Genomic DNA, 19,605 nt, shown 5'->3' on the forward strand with positions numbered 1-19,605 from the left:
AAGAGAGTTTAATTTGGCATCGTATTTGGCACTGACATCGTAGGCAAGTGCCAGTTCCTGTGCTATAGAACAGTACAGCACAGTACAGGCCCTTCAGCCCATAATGTTGTGCTGACCTTTTAACTTACTCCAAGATCAATCTGGTGCTTTCCTCTGTATAGGCCTTCATTTTTCTTTCGTCCATGTGCCTATCTAAGAGTATCTTAAATTTCTCTAATATATTTGCTTCTGTCACCACCTCTGGCAGTGCATTCCACGCCCGCACCATGCTCTGTGTAAAGAATTACCTCTGACATTCCCCCAGGACTTTTCTCCAATCACATTAAAATTCTCTCATATTAGCCATGTTGACCCTGGGAAAAAGGCACTGGCAGTCCACTCTTCAATGTCAATGCACTAATAATACTTTTCATTATTCTGTGGAGAAGTTTTTGGTCAGTTATTGTGGAACAGAGAGTAGAGTGGCCTTTTACTAGGCCAAGTTCAATCCTGTCCTCAGGTGCTTTCTCTGCAGAATTTGCACATTTTCCCTGTGACCGCATAGGTTTCCCAAGTGCTCCAGTTTCCTCCCACACCCTAAGACTCGTGAGTTGCTAGGTTAACTATAAATTTATTGTGTAGGCGGTAGGTAGAATCTGGTGGGAGTTAATGGGAAGTGTAGAGAATAATAGGAGGTAGAGTGGGATTAGTGTACAAATGAGTGGTGAGTGTATGGAACTCCCTGCTAAGGGTGATGATAGAGGCAAATATATTGTATTAGGGACATTTAAGAAACTCTTACTTAGATAGGCACATGGATGATAGAGAAATGGGAGAGATATGTAGGACAGAATAATTGAATTCATCTACAAGAAGGATAAAAGGTCAGTAGGACATCATAGGGTGAAGGGTAGGTACTGTGCTGCAGTGTTCTACGCTCTGTGAGTGCTTTGAGTTTGATGCAGATGCAGTCAACTGAAAAGCAATTTTCCATAATGTATTTCTCCATGCCTCCTGTCACTTTCATTTGAGATTTGCAGCAGATAGATGGAAGCTTTGCAAAATATTTCTGAAGTCAAAAGAACAAACTGATTTTTGTCGATTGCCCAATACCTTGTGAGAAAAGATACCTGATGTTGTCACGTGTTTTAACAGTGCCTACTGAGTGAGGATTAGACCATACGAGATAGCAGAATTAGGCCATTCATCCCATCGAGTTTTCAAGGCTGATTTATTATCCCTTATTTTCTTGCTCTTTCCACTTAATCTTTGATGTCTTACTAATCACAAACCTATTAATTTCCACAATAAATAAACACAATGACACCTCCACCACTGTCTGCGGCAAAGAATTCTACAGGTTCAGCTCACTCTGTCTAAAGAAATTCCTCCTCATCTCTGTTCTAAAGGGTCATCCTTGTTTCCTGAGGCTGCATCCTCTGGTCCTAGACACCCTACTATTAGATACATCTTTTCCATGTCCACTCTATTAATATTCAATGGTTTCAATGAGATCCCCCCCTCATTCTTCTAAACTCCAGTGAATACGGACTCAGAGCCATCAAACACTCCTTATATGTTAACCCTTTCATTCCCTGGATCATTCTTGTAAACCTCGTCTGAACTCTTTCCAATGCCAGCAAATTCTTTCCTAGATAGGGGATCCAAACCTGGAAACAGATGTGATGAGTTCTGAATTTTCTGGTTTTTCATGACATTTTTTAACATCCAGTTGTAAAGATTATTAAAGACCATAGGGATATCCAAATTTAGTCCATTAGAATATCATTTTCTAATGTACACCATAAAACATAGGAGCAAAACTAGGCCAGCTGGCCCATCGAGGTTGCTCCACCATTCTATCATGATTGATTTATTATTGCTCTGAACCCCATTTTCCTGCCTTCTCCCTATGAGTTTTAATACCCTCACTAATCAAGAACCTCTACTTAAAAATATACCCACTGACATGACCTCCATAGCTCTTTCCACACCATCCGCTGGGTAAAGAAATTCTTAGCCTGCATCCTAGTGTCCTAAACTCCTCCACTATTGGAAACATCCTCACTATGTCCACTCTATCAAGGCCTTTCAATATTCTGTAGGTTTCAATGAGATTCAAGACTCAAGTACATTTATATTCAAATGTATAAATTAAACAACCTTGAGATTTGCTTCCTCACTCCCCCATTCTTCTAAACTCCAATGAGTATAGGCCCAGAGCCATCATGCACTCCTCACGTATAGTCCATTGGAATATAATTTTCAGGAAGCAAAACTAGAACAGCAAATAATGGTGTTGGTTTGGAACCGGTTGGATACAATTGTTTTTCAATGAGAAGTACTATTATATTGCATCATCAAAAAATGGACTAATAGCTTTGAAGATAATTCTTATTCCCTGTTGTATCTTAGGCTGGAAATACTCTTTCTGCATTTTCTCACAACCAGAAACAGATGTTGCAATCTGTGGTAATTTGTTAATGTCCTTACCTGAGTTAAAGTCAAAGCTTAATCTTTAATGAATCATGACTGGAACATAACGATCCCATGCATTGGCCAAATATAAAATGAGACAAGGAACTGTCATGATCCTAGTGAAGAGGACACATGAACAGAAGGATATAGACCATGTTCACGTAGATAGGCTTGGTTTAATCTGACTCCACCGTCTGCACAGATATTGTGGGCCGAAGGGCCTGTTCTGGTGCTGTACTGTTCTGTGTTCTATGGTTCACATGGTGTCATCTAGTCAGCATCTTATTTTATTGTCACTGACAACTGTGGAGGCCAAGTCACTGAGTGTATTTAAAGCAGAGATCAATTAGATTCTTGATTGGTAAGGGCGTCGAAGGTTACAGGCAGAAAACAGGAGAATGGGGTTGAGAGGGATAATCTGCCATAGTGAAACAGATTGATTGGCTGGATAGCACAATTCTGCTCCTATGTCTTATGGTCTCATCTAATGCCATGCATGGATGAACTAGATGACTGACATAGGGGAGTCAAAGTGATAATTTTGTTTGTAGTCTGTGAGCTGCAAATTTCCATACTGCAGGTTCCATTGAATGTTCATTGTGAGTTTTTGTGCCTGAAGGTGTATCGCCTGGGAGTAACACCCAGGTCCAGGAATTCAGCAAGGGGGTAAAGTGGAACAGCATCCACTGATGGAGGAGTGAAGGTTGTTGATCAGGAAGTGGAGGGGGATGTGCTCAAGTGATCAGGGCCAGTGATTTGTTGTAGCTTTCAGATGAATGCTTGGGGTTAGTGGTAGTGAAGATAGGCAGCCTCTGTTATCAGGGTGTTAGAGGGCTAGAGCTAAACTTCACGTGGCTGGGGTTGGTTTGGACAACTGGCGGTTGGTATCATTGAGCTGGGGTTCAGCATCATATGGGTTAAGGAAACTGTTAAGGTGCACTACAACAGACAGGATCTATCAGTAACCTCACATTTTCCCATTCCCATTGCCATGGACTTCTCTACTGCCACAATGAGGTGAAACCCCTGTGGAGGACTACACCTCATATTCCATTTAGGTAGCCTTCAACTTAATGGCATGGACATCAGTTTGTTTAACTTCCATTAATTTCTCAACTCTTCTCTTCTTTTTCCATTCCCCTTCTGGCTCCCCTCTTGCCCCTTATCTTCTCCTCACTGCCTATCTTCCTCTGGTGCCTCTACTCCTTCCTTTTCTCACATGGTCCACTTTCCTTTCCTATCAGATTCCTCCTTCTTCAGCCCTTTAGCTCTTCTACCTAAAACCTTCCAGCTTCTCACTTCAAACAACCTCTCCCAGCTACCCACCTTCCCCCTCACCTGGCTTCTGTCCCCTTTTAAGAGATTGATAGGTTCTTGATTAGTCAGGGCATCAAATGATATGGGGAGAAGTCAGGACAATGGGATTGAGAAGGAAAATATATCAGCCATGATGAGCTGAATTCTGCTCCCATGTCTCATGGTTTTATTGTTAAAATGCTTGAGGAACTCAGTAAGCCAGGCAGAATCTATGGAAAGGAATAACCAGTCGATGTTTCACCAAGATCCTTGATCAGGACATACACAGAAACACAAATGCAAATAGATATTAGTCCTTATGAAGGGTCTCAGCCCAAAGTATCAATTCTTTATTCCCCTCAATAGCTGCTGCTTGACCTGCTAAGTTCTCCAACATTTTGTGTATATTGCTCTAGATTTCCAGCATCTACAGAAAACATTGTGCTTATCTTGAAACACTGGGGAGGAGTTGTCAGCACTATATTAGGCTGATGGATCATGGGACTTCCCCAAGTAACTTGATTTACATTCCTGTACAATGAATAAATTACATTAAATGTGCAAGGGTGAATCAGTCCAGAAAGTTATTTCCAACATGATGAAAAGTTACCTGTCAATGGATATTGCCACTTTGTAAAGGTAATTTTCAACTACAGAATTGAAAAAGACATGGCTTAATTTTCAAGGCATAAGGTTTATATTGAAGTTGTATTAGACATTGCTGAGGTCACATTTAGACTATTTTGTGCATTTCTGGTTACCTACCAACAGGGAGGTTATCAATACACTTGAAAGAGTGAAGGGAAAGTTGAATTTTGAATATTCTGATCCATTACTGCTGTTTTTGGTTCTCAACATACACCTCATTCCTGTTCACTAACTCCTCCTTGCCAACTTTCTGCAGTTGAATATGCTCATACCTCTGACAGCAATTTGATCGCTAAATAAGTTTCAGACGACAACATGCCTCGTACTTCCACCTTCTGAGCCCCACTTCATGGTGCCTTTTCCGGCTGAAACCATTCATCTGGTCCATTATCACCTCTAATTCCTTCTACTCCAATACAAACATGTCTCATTTTCCTCTGCGTAAACATAGAAACATAGAAAACCTACAGCACAATATAGGTCCTTCTGCCCACAAAACTGTGCCAAACATCTCCTTACCTTAGAAATTACGTAGGGTTACCCATAGCCCTCTGTTTTTCTGAGCTGGAATCTATATACTCGTCCAGGAGTCTTTAAAAAACCCTATTGTATCCGCCTCCACCACAGTTGCCAGCGGCCCATTCCACGCACTCACCACTCTCTGAGTAAAAAAACTTACCCCTGACATCTCCTCAGTATCTACTTACAAGCACCTTAAAACTGTGCCCTCTTGTGCTAGCCATCCCAGCCCTGGAAAAAAGCCTCTGACTATCCACACGATCAATGCCTCTCATCAAAACAGGTCATAGTCTATGTTCTACTCATCTGTCGTGCCTGTGACAGAGCTGTCATCCACACTCAATCAGGAGCAACTTCTTCCAATCTGCCATCAGATTTCTGAATGGTCCAGGAACCTGTAAACACTACCTTGTTATTCCTTGTATTTTGTACTATTTATTTATTTATTTTTTAATTTATAATAATTTTATGTCTTTGTATTGTAGTGCTGCAGCAAAACAACAAATTTCTCATTATATAAGATGGTGATAATAAACCCGTTTCTGATTCCTGTGTTTACAGGCCATATTGGCTTCTGAATAAACAGGTTGCTTTTTTTCATGATCCCTCCTTATTCTTCTGTAATCTCATCTGTCCCTTCAATTGCTAGAGTATTGGATCACATGATTAAAACTGTGTAAATCTCCTGTTTCACACTCCCATACCCTGGAATTCCCCCTCACCCCAGAACTCCTTGTTCTCTTTTTGTAAGCTGCTTCTTAAAACCCATGTCCCACCTCTGGAGAGACAGGAGACTACTGATGCTGTAATCCTGAACTACAAGCAATCTTGCTAGAGGGACACTGTCGGGGGAGTGGGGGGTGTCGCCAGTGGGTGTGCTAGAGAAGGAGTTGTCAACATTTCGGGTTGAAACCCTGCATCAAAACTGGGTCAGGACTCAGTCCAGATGCATATCCTCAATACAAAATGTCGGAAGTTCCTCACACCCCACAGATGGTGCTCCACCCGCTGAATTCCTCCAGGTGATTTTTTTATTCCTCTTTGTTAGTGCTGTTGGCCATTTGCCTAAAATCGTATGGTTCAGTGTCAAATTCAAACTGAACACACCCATGGATTTTTTAAAACAATGTCACAGGTGTTTTGTAAATGACATGATAAAACTGGTAGCTCCAATTTCTGCAAATAGACGCTTATCATCATACACAATAGACATTAATAATGCACATGTTTGCCTCGGGGTAACTGAATGTGTATTCAAAGAAACTATTTATATTCCTCTCTAAATTCCTACAAAGCTATTAACTAGTATACTTTAGTGTCTGTGTGTGGCAAAGAAAACAGCCCTCCCCTGAAGATCTTAATATTGTTGCAGAGAAACACATACAAATTGCAGGAGGAATTGAGCAGGTCAGACAGCATCCATAGAAAGGAATAAACCTTTGACATTTTGACTGAGACCCTTCATCGGGATTGGAAAGGAAAGGGGCGCCACGGTAGCATGGCGGTTGCTGCGATGCTATTACAGCTCAGGGCATTGGAGTTTGGAGTTCAATTCCAACGTCCTCTGTAAGGAGTCTGTGTGTTCTCCCTGTGGAATGCGTGGGTTTTCTCCGGGTGCTCCAGTTTCCTCCCATAGTCCAATGATGTACCAGTTAGTAGGTTAATTATTTATTGTAAATTGTCCCGTGATTAGGCTGGGGGTTAAATCAGAGGATGCTGGGCAGCGCAGCTCGAAGGACCAGAAGGACCTATTCTGCGCTATATGGCGATCAATCAATAAATATCCATAATAAAAAAACATATGAAAAAGGACACAATTCAAAAGCCATCTAGATAAGCAATTGGTTTAGAGAAGAATAGGCCGATTGTGGGGAGATAGGATTAGCTCACTGGGTTACACAGTCAGCTTGGATGTTGGGTCAAAGAGCCTGTTTCCATGATGTATGACTCTGAATAAGAATACAGTGCAAAGCTACATTCGTAAACACACGTGATTCCGCAGATACTAGAAACCCAGAGCAATACACACACAATGCTGGATGAAGTCAGCAGGTCAAGAAACATCTATGGACAGCAATAAACAGTTGATGTTTTGGGTTGACACCCAGCATCAAGACTGGTGTGTGTGTGTGTCCGTCCTGATGAAGGGTCTTGGCCAAAAGATCAACTACTTATTCCTCTCCATTGATGCTGCCTGACCTGCTGAGATACTCCAGCATTTTAATTATAAGAATATAAGACACAGGAGCAGAAGTAGGCCATTCAGCCCATCAAGTCTGCTCTTAATCATGGCTGATTTATTTTCCCTCTCAACCCCATTCTCATGCCTTCTCCCTGTTACCTTTGACACCCTGACTAATCAAGAACGTATCAAACTCCACTTTAAGTATACCCAATGACTTGGCTTCCACAGCTACTTGTGGCAATGCATTCCACAGATTTTGTGAGTGTTGCTCTACGTTCTTAGTGTTGGTCTATATATTCAGAGTTGCTAGTTCTATGCATAATAGTGTCAGCTCATTTTTATACATACCACTTGTGCAGCTAATGCTTATACCATCACTATTATAGACTCCCTGAGTGTGTGACCTTAGAAGAAGGTGCTTTGGTCGAACCTCTCTGTGTTGCACTTCACGCCTGCTACAGAGGACGAGTTAAAGTGGGTCACAAGGTGTTCATCTGTGGAGCTGGTAAGTGGCCGTTTGCAGTTAGATCTGAAAAGTCGCAGTAACTCCTTCTGTCCTCTCTAAGATGGTGAATTCTATCTATGTCTATCAACCGGTAGGCAACCTGCTGACTCACTTCCACTGCTCTAGTAGCGTTGGCAAGCATGGATAACAGATTTGTCATTCTCAATTTGCCCAGGAACACACTATTCTTACCCATTTTGGTGAATGAGTTCTAGGTTAATTAGTTCCAGTAATTCATTTGGATTACTTGACTGGCTTTCCAGCTTTTATAGAAAAGATGAACAAAAGCTCCTGAGGCGTTGAAAGAGGGAAACCATATGGCACTTGGTGAGATAGGATACTTGGCCACTTCCACATGCCTTCCCTGTTCTTGTATGAATATGGAATATTTAAAGGCGAGAGAGTTAAGATGAAGAGTACCCTGACTGTAGTTTCTGGGAAGTGCACCCATTGAAGTACTGATATGCTGTTGAGTTCATCAGTTCATCCCTTGGTGTGTTACATGTTCAAACATTGACTGAAAAGATAACAAAAATACATAAAGCAAAATCATTAGTTTTTCAGTGAGTTTGGCTGGGACAGTCCCCGACTCTCTGGGGAAAGAGCAGTAGGAATTACCCAGTTAAATCTCCGGAGAGATGCTAAGTGGTTTTTATTACTCACTCTATCTGAAGTACACTTTCAGTCCTATAGCTCTGAAATAATAGTGCAAAGTAATCTATCTATCTCTCTCAGTTACTCTAAATTATATCCCATCTTTAGTGTGTTTGTGTGTATGTGTATGCAGCTGTGTGTAGATGTGTGTTTATATCTGTATGTGTAAGTTTGTATATGTATACATCAACATGTGTGTGTGTTAATGTGTATGTGAGGGTATAATATCTGTGTCTCTGTGTATGTGAGTGTGTGTAAAATCTGAGTTTTTGTGTCTGAGTGCATGTTTGTGTGTGTGTGCATTTCTGTTTCTCTGTGTCTCCAACATACTTCAGATTGAAGGTCCCCAATTATCCCAGACTTGGTGGCTGATACGCAATGACTCTGGAAGCTTTAAGGTGGAAGAAAGTTCATTCAAATTTGCTGATTTTACATACATGTCAGGTGTTTTTGCATGTTAGCCATTATTATCTGTGTTTCAAGTCCACGGGTTTTTACTGAGCCCTGAACCTTCATATCCTGCTCTGCGAAAGGTAGCACAAGGATCCTTCATCAGGAAACCTCTGCCCTTAGACAGGCACTGACAGAACTCTCAGCCCTCAGGAGGGAACCTACATTGTAAGAGCTGCTACTCTGCACTCCCTTGTAACAGTGACTATGACAAATGTTTCCAGGAAGTATAACCACATGGTTTTCTAACCAATGATTTTTGTTTTATCTGTTAAGGACCAATTGGCCTGTTGACTTTGCTTGCTTGCAAGGCTATAGGAGTGACTATGACCGTAATCTGCGGTAAGTTTTCAAACAATATAACCCGAGTGGGGCATTGTTCTTCCATAGCCTGACCCTCATGAAGGCCCAAAACATTGACATTTTATAGATGTTACCTGAGCTGCTGAATTCCTCCACCATTTTGTGTGTGTTTACAACGTCAACTTTGTTCTTGATGTAATCTTGATCACATTTCCACTAGGCGCACAGTGGGTGATGGGCCCTTAAGTTATTTTCTGATATCCGAAGGCATTATCTTTCCAACTTTGATGATCTGGTTATTTTGTCCCAAGAATGGGTGCTTTCATTTATTTGGGCTCCTGAAAGAGAAATGAAGGTTTTCATATTTTAGTCAAGAATGAAACTCTACTGGGTAAGGAAGCCTTACTCTCTAGATTACATTCTTCATCCACCCTTATGCAACACCCCATATTCCGTCTAGGGAGCCTCTAACCTTATTACATGAACATTGATATCTCCAGCTTCCCTTTTCATTTTCAATCTTTTTTATTGATTTAAAAAAATAAGGATAAATACAAGTCAGAGAAGTTATCTCAAATACATATTTCAATAATAGTACAAACAAAGAAAGGAATATTCACTGTCAAAATCATATACAGTATAGTATTAAGCTAATATAAAGGGAAAAAAAGAACCACATCTCCTCTTAATAATCCATAGAAAAAAAAAGACTCAAAAATTTCTGTTATTGAGAGGAAAAAAAACTAACCTAAAACAAAAAGAAAAGGGGGACTGGCAGTCCATTTTGAGGATACAATTTAAAAAAAAAGAAAATTCCTTCTGATCAAATCTAAAACTCTGCGGAGAAGAAAAAAAAGATTAACTGAAAAATTAAAAAGAATTAGATCATATGAAAATATTGAATAAAAGGTCGCCAAGTTTGCTCAAATTTAAAAGATGCATCAAATGTCCGACTCCTAATTTTCTCCAAACTTAAGCACGACATAATGGAGGAGAGCCAGAAAAAGACAGTAGGTGGATTGGGATCCTTCCAATATAATAGAATAGCTCTCCTAGGCAATAAAGTTGAGTGAGAAAGCTATCATGCGTTGAGCGGAAGCAGGAACGTTTCCTGCTTCCAATTCCCTTCTCCAACAAGGGAGGGGGAAGGGTGATAAATTACTAGATTTTGGAGAAATCGATGTTCATGCCATAAGGTTAGAGGCTACCTAAACAGAATATGAGGTTTTCTTGCTCCTCCAAACTGGGAGTGGCCTGTTTGTGGCCAAACAGGAGGCCGTGGACTGACATGTCAGAATGGGATTGGTAATGCCACCCCTCCTTCTTTAATCCCTCCTGCAACTAAGTCTCACTAATGGCTGCAATGTCATAATTCCACATGTTGATCCATGCCCTAAGCTCATTCACCTTTCCTACAATATTCCTTGTATTGAAATATACACAGCTCAGAACATTAATCCTACCATGCTCAACCTTTCAATTCCTGACTTGGTACGTAGGCTGAACAATATCTTTCTTCACAACCATTCCACTATCTGTTCTGGTACTCTGATTTCCATCCCCCTGCAACTCTAGTTTGAACCCCTCCCTCATGCTGCACTAGCAAACCTTCCAGTTAGGATATTAGACCCCCTTCAGGTACAAACCACCCCATCTGTCCAAATCACCCCAGGTCCAATTTTCCTGGAAGAGAGCCAGTGATCCAAAAAAATCTGAAGTCTTCCCTCTTGCACCATCTGTTTAGCCACATGTAAAACTGTATGATCTTCCTGTTTCACTGAAGAATGGAGCTTCCAACGATATAACACATCTTGGCAGAGAAAAATACTAAATACTGCATTAAAGAGAAAATAATTAAATGGTTTTCTGGTATAAGTTGAACTCTTGACATCACAATCTGTCTTATGATATTGCATTTTATTGCTTACGTGCACTCCTCTTTCTCTGTAGCTGTTGCACTTTATTCTGCATTGTTAATGTTTTATCTTGTTTTACCTCAATGCACTCTGCAATTATTTGACTTATATGAACAGTACATAAGACAAACTTTTCACTATCTTTTTTTGTTAATCTTTAGATAATTTTTTAACCTTTGGGTTTTTTTTTAATCTATATTGGAATTCCACATTGTTTACAAAGTGGGTTACCATTTTACTTCAATAACAAGTGCATCTTGGTTATTAAATAAATAGGAGTTGGATTTACATTTAGTCATCTTCTCAAAACGACTGGTAGGAGATTTATCAGATAAAATTTGATGCCAGGTCACAAAAGTAATTATTAGCATGGGTCAGCATGGTTTTGGCAAAGAAATAGGCTATAAGGAGTATTTTGAGAGGAAGAGAGAGGACTGTGATTGTAGGGGATATAGAGAGGGATGTGGGAGGAATCCTGGGATGTATAAGAAACCAGAGGATCTCACAAAGATGGATCTCACAAGCCAGAGGAAAGGATGAATCTCACAAGCAGAGATCTGCATCAGTATGATGTGCGGGGTCTTATTGAAACCTACCAAACACTGAAGGGCCTGAATAGATTGGATGTGGAGGGAATGTTTCCAATAGTAGGAGAGTCTAGGATCCAAAGGCACAGCTTCAGAATAAAGGGACGTCCCTTTAAACTGAGATGACAAGTAATTTCTTCAGTCAGAAAGTGACGAATCTGTGGAGTTCATTGCCATGAAGGGCTGTGGAGGCCAAGTCATTGTGTGTGTTTAAGGCACAGATTGATAGTGAAGAAGCTGGGAAAATGGGGTTAAAAAAATCAGCCAGGATTGAATGGCAAAGACTCAATTGGCTGAATGGCCCAATTCTGCTCCCATAATTTACAGTTTAAAAGATGTGAAAGGATTTATTCTTTAACCCAATTGCTCTCTTTCAGATTTGTGCCAGGACCGCTTGGAGAAGGCGAAGTGCTTGGGGGCCACCATTGTCTTGAAAGTTGACAAGTGCACATGTCCCATGGAATTGGCCCAGAAGGTGAAGACTTCTCTCTGTGCCATGCCTGATGTGTGCATTGATTGCACTGGGGCCGATACTTGTATCCAGGCTGGTGTCTATGTAAGTGTCCACCTTTATAACAGAAATCCTTAGAGATGGTTCAGTCTGTGCAATGTTAGACACGGTATTGATCTTGGAATTGGATGGGGATGCCTTTTTCTGCAGTTGGATTGGAGGTATCAGTGAAGTTCCTCCATTAGGTACTCCCACATGCAATTTCTCACCTACAAGAAAATAAGAGCTCCCTCATTTTCCAACTTGAAGTTTTGTCCCATGGCCTTAAGTAATTCTGTCACCTGGTCATCCATTTTATCAACTTTATGAACTTTATCAAAACAATTGACTTATTTGATTAACTTAACTTATATCCTAAGTAGGGAACAGGCCAGTTCTCCATTTTCTCAGTAAAACTGAAACCCTACCTTCCTGGTATCATTGAGCTAAATCTCCTTTGTACCCTCTTCTAAACCCGCATTGCCTTCAAAGTTTGGTGCCTAGGATTAAAATGAAGAAGGATAGTGGGGAGAGGGTACTGACCTATAGTCAACTAGTGACCTATAATTGGCTGCAGTTAAAACATCAATGTTCAGTAAGCAACTGAGGACTACTCCCTGTGGCTCAAATCCTGATGATGTAAACCAACCTCAGTCAGTACAGTAGCTGAGCAGTTAGCCCAATGCTATGACAGCACCAGCAACCCGTGTTCAATTCCTCTCAACGCCTATAAAGAGTTTGTACATTCTCCCCGTGATTCTGTGTCTTTCCTCTGGGTATTCCAGTTTCCTCCCACATTCCAAAGACATTTATTGCCAAATTGTATCTTTAAATAATTAATTAATCAATCAATTAAAATAAAATAACTTCAGGGAGAATCCATTTGTTTGGAACATTTTGTGCCTTACAATGAATCTTTGAACAGTTTGGTTAGAAATAACACTGAATGATCTAATCTTCTACTTTAATGGGACATATTAGGCAAGAGGATTTGAGATCCCCTTGGATGCACCCAGGAAGAGCGATTCTTTCACTATCACATGGTCTAAATCCTTGCACTTCATCCCCAACAACATTGCAGGAGCACCTTTACCCAAGGACTGCAGAGATACAAGAAGGCAGCTCACCACCCCCAACCTTGTCCATAGAGGGATGAGACTTAAGTGCCAGCTTTGCCAGTGATATCCTGATTTTATATAGGCATAAAAGAGGCTATATATAAATTAAGCAGGTTAATGCACAATGCTTTGCCCCAGATTCATCCAGGCCGATATGTAAAAAAAGGCAATATATAAATTAAACAGTAAAAAAATTAAACTCAATGCCTTGGCGCATATTCATTTTGTAGTAATAATAATTTCTATTCTTTCATTGAAAGTTCAATATATAAAATATAACATGAATGTCAGTATAACTTTGAGTACTGTTGGAGGGTCTCGGCCCGAAACATTGACTGTTTACTCTTTTACATAAATGCTGCCTGGCCTGCTGAGTTCCTCCAGCTTTTTGTGTGTGTTGCTTGGATTTGCAGCATCTACAGATTTTCTGTTGTCTGTGATCATTTAGCTGTGCTTTTGTTTAAAAACAGTATCTAATCCCCAAAATTAATTATATTTATTTTTTACAAAGGCTGTCAAACCTGGTGGAATTGTTGTATTGGTCGGCCTAGGAACAAGCACATCCAATGTTCCTGTATTAAGTGCAACATTCAGAGAGGTGGATATCCGTGGCAGCTTTAAATACACAAACACGTAAGTACTGAGAGATACACATCTGCGCGTGCGCGTGCACACACACACACACATATAGTAACTGCATAGGGACAGTGGAAGCAAATGTGTAAATATGCTTTGGAATTTGGTGCTACAAGTCAAGGGGATTTCAGGAGTTAGTCCTGCAAATACTATTCATGTTTAAAATGTTCGTATGTGATCAGCCGTGACAAGCCATAAAACATATCTGTTCATTATAGAGAAAGTATGCACTGAGCATCAGAGGCACCCCTGACAGTGCTCCACTCTGATAATAATGCAGCATATTTAAACATAGGAGGAGCGTTTGATGGCTCTGGGCCTGTACTTGCCAGAGTACAGAAGAATGAGGGGGTATCTCAATGAAACCCATCAAATATTGAAAGGTCTGGATAGAGTGGATATGCAGAGAATGTTTCCTATTGTGATGGAGTTAGAACAGAGGTGAGGGGCAATTTCTTTAGCCATGGGGTGGTGAAATATTGGCCGGATCATTGGATATATTTAAAGCAGAGGTTGATTGGTTCTTGAATAGGAAGGGAGTTGAAGGTTATGGGGAGAAGGCAGGAGAATGGGGTTGAGTGGGATTGAATGGCAGAGCAGACTCAATGCACCGAATGCCCTAATTCTGTTTCTATATCTTATGACCCTTTTTCCATCCAGTATTTAAGATTCCTAACAAATTTCTGCTTGCAAATGAGTCCAAATTTGTGCAAAATATCAACTGTTGCCAAGGAGAAAAAACAGCCTGTGAGCTTGTGTGGAATTATTTATTGGAATGAGAACATGAAACTACTGCAACTTCCAAGCAAAGTACCTGGCAGTAATTTTTCTTATACATTAATTGTCCCATGTAAATTCTACTGTTGTTCTCTTAGCCCATAGCTACTGTTTGTTGCAGTTACGAGAAGCAATGATGTATCACCAGGTGGCATGCCATATGCCTTCTTTACCAGCCTTAAAACTTGTGCTGCTGCTTTCAGGGATCTAAGGGCCTGGACCCCCAAGATCTTTCTGTAGGTCAACACAGTTAATGGCCGTGCCTTTACCTCCGTACTGTACCTTGACATTTGATCTCCGAAAGTATAATACTTCACACTTGGCTGGGTTAAATTCCATCTGCTCTGCCCATATCTGCTACTGATCTGTATCCCACAGTATCCTTTGGCAATCTTCTACACTATCCACAACACAGCCAAGATTTGTATTGTCTGAGAACTTAATAACCCATCCATTTTCATTTTCATCCAAGTCATTTATATAAATCACCAACAGCCCAGTAAGCATCCCTGAAAGACAAAAAATTAGTGGGAAGTTAGAGGATTAGAAAGATTTTAAGAAACAATAGAAGGCAACTAAAAAGCCAGGAGAGAAAAGATGAAGGTGAGCTAGTCAATAGTAAAAAAGAGGATACCAAAGGTCTCCTCGAATATAAAGATTAAAAGAGAGGCGTGAGTGGATATCAGACCACTGGAAAATGACAGTGGGGAGGTTGTAATGGGGGGACAAGGAAATAGCAGTTGAACTTCAGAAATATTTTGCATCAGTTTTCACTGTGGAAGACACAGCAGTATATCAGAAATCCAAGAATGTCGGGACAGAAATGAGTGCTGATGCTATTACTAATGAGAAGGTGCTTGGGAAACTGAAAGATCTGAAGGTAGATAAGCTACCTGGACCAGATGGACTACACCCTAGGGTTCTGAAAGAGGTAGCTGAGAGATTGTGGAGGCATTAGTAATGATCTTTCAAGAATCACTAGATTCTGGAATGGTTCCAGAGGACTAGAAAATTGCAAATGTCACCCCACTCTTTAAGAATGTAGGGAGGCAGAAGAGAGAATATCATAGACCAATTAGCCTGACTTCAGTGGCTAGGAAGGTGTTGGAATCTATTACTAAGGGTGAGGTTTCGGGTTACTTGGAGACATATGATAAAGTAGGCCAAAGTCAGCATGGTTTCCTTAAGGGAAGATTTTGCGTGACAAATCTGTTGGAACTTTTTGAGAAAATAACAGGCAGGATAGACAAAGGAGTGTCATTGAATGCTGTTTACTTAGATTTTCAGAAGGCCTTAAACAAGATGCTACAAATGATGAAGGGTCTCGGCCCGAAACATCGACAGCGCTTCTCCCTATAGATGCTGCCTGCCCTGCTGTGTTCCACCAGCATTTTGTGTGTGTTGTTGTTTGAATTTCCAGCATCTGCAGATTTCCTCGTGTTTGCTACAAATGAGGTTGCTTAGCAAGATAAGGGTCCATGATATTACAGAAAAGATGGTAGCACGGATAAAAGATTGGCTGACTGGCAGGAGGCAAAGGGTGAAAATAAAAGGGGGCCTTTTCTGGTTGGCTGCTGGTGATCAGTGGCATTTCTCAGGGGTCGGTGCTGGGACCACTTCTTTCCAGATTATATGTCAATAATTTTGATGAAGGAATTGATGGCTTTTGTGGCCAAGTTTGTAGATGATACAAAGATAGGTGGAGGGGTAGGTAGTGTTGAGGAAGCAGGGAGTCTGCAGAAGGACTTAGGCAGATTGAGAGAATGGGCAAAGAAGTGGCAGATGGAACAGTGTAGGGAAGTGTATGGTCATGCACTTTGGTAGAAGGAATAAAGGTATAAGCTATTTTCTAAATAGAGAGAAAACTCAACAATCAGAGGAGTAAAGGGACTTGGGAGTCCTCATGTAGGATTCCCTAAAGGTTAATTTGTAGGTTGAATCGGTGGTGAGGAAGCAAATGCAATGTTAGCATTCATTTTGAGAAGATTAGAATATAAGAGCAAGGATGTGATGCTGAGGCTTTATATGGCATTGGTCAGACTGTACTTGGAGTATTGTAAGCTGCTTTGAGCCTTTTATCTAAGAAAAGGTGTATTGGCATTGGAGAGGATCCATAGGAGACTATGAGAATGATTCTGGGAATGAAAAGATTAACATATGAGGAGTGTTTGATGGCTCTGGGCCTGTACTTGTTGGAGTTTAGAAGAATGAGGATGAATGTCATTGAAACCTATCGAATATTGGAAGTTCCAGATAGAGTGGATGTGGAGAGAATGTTCCCTATAGTGGGTGAGTCTAGGACCAGAGGCCACAGCTATGGAATAGAGGAGCATACATTTAGAACAGAGAATTGAAGGAATTTCATTAGTGAATCTGGAATTCGTTGCCACAGACAACTGTGGACATCAAGTTATTTAGTATATTTAAAGCAGAGGTTGATAGGTTCTTGATTAGTCAGAGCATCAAAGGTTAAGTGGAAAAGGTAGAAAAATGGGGTTGTGAGAGATAATAAATCAGCCAAGATGAAATAACAGAGCAGACATATGGGAAAAGTTCTGCTCCTATGTTTTATAGTCTAACACCACTAGTCACAGGGCTCCTGCCAAAATAAGTCCCATCAAACCCTACCTTCTATGAGCAAGTCCATTCTATGCGCAAAGGGCCCAGAGTTTCTCAGTGGAAGCTTCAGCAAATTACTAAACTTATACAACTTACCTCAGCTGGGCCAGGAGGCTGGCATTGTTGTGTGGGTAGTCTAGGAGTTGCTCCAAGCAATGGCAGTGTCTCCAGTCATGTAAGAGAGTGACTTCTGACATTCAAAAGACTTGAAAATAAAACTTTTTTGTAAATCAAAAATCAAAAACCACCTGAAAAGGCTTTTAAATAATTAAGAGAATTGCACAAATCTCAAATACTTCAAAGAACATACACCCTATCCTTCCAGAATCCCCATTGTCCACGCAGGTTGTGAACCAGATGATGTCCCAGAGAAGATTTCCCAGGATGCCTTATCCCTGGACTCTGGGAAATCTAATGGCAGAGATCAATCCCCGTAGTTTTGAGACTTTAGTTTGAACAGAATTCCTGTTACTTACTGGCCCTTAAGAACACATTCCAAATGAAATTCCCTCAACTTTATAGCACAGAATTCTGAAGCCTATTTCATATTCTATATTGTATTTCTGTGGGACTTCAGGCTTCGGTACCTCCTGCCTAACAGTAGCAGTGAGAAAGGGGATTCTTAATTGTTGCCACCTTCTCGAGGCGGGGTACCCTGTAAGTGTTGTCGCTATAGGGGAGATGAAAATGTTCTTGCTATTACCTCTCTGCTCGTTTCAGATATCCTACTGCAATCGCCTTGATAGCTTCAAAGAAGGTGGACGTAAAGCCCCTAATCACACATCGTTTCCCACTGGAGCAGGCTCCTGAAGCATTTGAGGTCGTAAAGAAAGGCGCTGGGATCAAAGTTCTTTTGAACTGTGAACAGCAGCAGCAGCAGCAGTGCCCATCACTCTGCCCGCCACAGTGCCCACAGCCACAAAACCAATGCCAAACAAAGCAGTGCCCCCAGCATAGCTTCTTCTGATAGAGGAGTCTCCACCCACTTTCATTCTTCACTACTGTCTAAGTTACCTTTCAGATCCGGACTTGAACACCGCAGTGTAACTCTTCCAGACAAACAGTCCTTCAGCAATAAACACTGAGTATAACTGTGCTACAGAACTTATGTTTGTTTATATTCTACCATCCTTCTTGTTTATAGTCTACCATCACAAACTTAGGGCTGTGCAGCAATGCATCTGAGGGAACCACTGCCTGACAGTGCCAGAGGATTGGGTGGCAGGATGGTGCTGGTGGGTGGGAGTTATAGAGAAAACTGCATCCAGGAAGGAAGGGGGTTGGCGGGGGATGGAGAGGATTTGAATCAAAAGCCCCCTCCTTTACGGGTGGGAGTTCACTTGCTATCAGAAGGTTATGGAACAAACTGTTTCCAGGAGGGCTAGGTTCAAAGTTCAAGGTAACTTTATTATCAAAGTACATATACTGTATGTTACCATATACAACCCTGGGATTCATTTTCTTGTGGGCATACTCAATAAATCCATAATAGAATAGTAACCATAATAGAATCAACGTAAGACCACACCAACATGGCTGTTTAACCAGTGTTCAAAAGACAACAAACTGCAAATACACAAAGAAATAATAATAAATAAGTAATAAATATCGAGGACATGAGATAAAGGGTCCTTGAAAGTGAGTCCATAGGTTGTGGGAGCATTTCGATAATGGGGCAAGTGAAGTTGAGTGTAGTGATCCCCTTTTATTCAAGAGTCTGACGGTTGAGGGTAGTAACTGTTCTTGAACCTGGTGGTGCGAGTCCTGAGGCTCTTGTACCTTCTACCTGACTGCAGCAGCAAGAAGAGAATAGGGCCTGAGTGGTGGGGATTTCTGATGATGGATGCTGCTTTTCTTAGATAGCATTTCATGTAGATGGTTGGGAGGGCTTTACCCATGAGAAAAGAGAAGGCCAGGGTAAGAGGCAGTCAGGGATTATGTTGGCTGCCTTTCTGAGGCAGCAGGCAGTGTAGACTCTTGTCAATGAAGGGAAGACTGGTTTTTGTGATAGACTGGGCTGTGTTCACACCTTTCTACAGTCCCATGTAGTCTTGGGCAGATCAATTGCCAGGCCATGTTGTGATACATTGAGAAAGATGGGTCCTGTGGTTCATCTGTAGAAATTGGTGTGGGTCATTGATGAGGTGTAGAACTCTCATGTTCTCCACTTGGGTTTCCTCCAACTTCCCCGACTTCCTTCCACATTCCCAAAGATTTGAGGATTGAATGCGAGTAAAAGAACTTGGGGGTGATTTTTGGGAATGTGGGAAGAATAAAATAAATTTAATTAATTAATTCATGTAAATGGGTAGATAAAGGCTGCACAGAGTCAATGGGCCCAAGGGCCTTTTTCTTTGCTATAACTCATTATGACCCTTTTATTGATTCTTCTGTAAAATCTGGTGTACAAAATTGTGCAGTTACCTATATTTCCCTTTGCTTATG

General features: G+C 41.0%; 1 pseudogene; it reads left to right on the forward strand.

The window, feature by feature from the left end:
* LOC140714449 (sorbitol dehydrogenase-like) overlaps positions 1–18,246 on the forward strand; it is a 49,386-nt pseudogene extending 31,140 nt beyond the window's left edge.
* Positions 18,247–19,605: the final 1,359 nt, after the last annotated feature.

This window comes from Hemitrygon akajei, chromosome 21 (assembly GCF_048418815.1).
Source record: "Hemitrygon akajei chromosome 21, sHemAka1.3, whole genome shotgun sequence".
NCBI lineage: Eukaryota > Metazoa > Chordata > Chondrichthyes > Myliobatiformes > Dasyatidae > Hemitrygon > Hemitrygon akajei.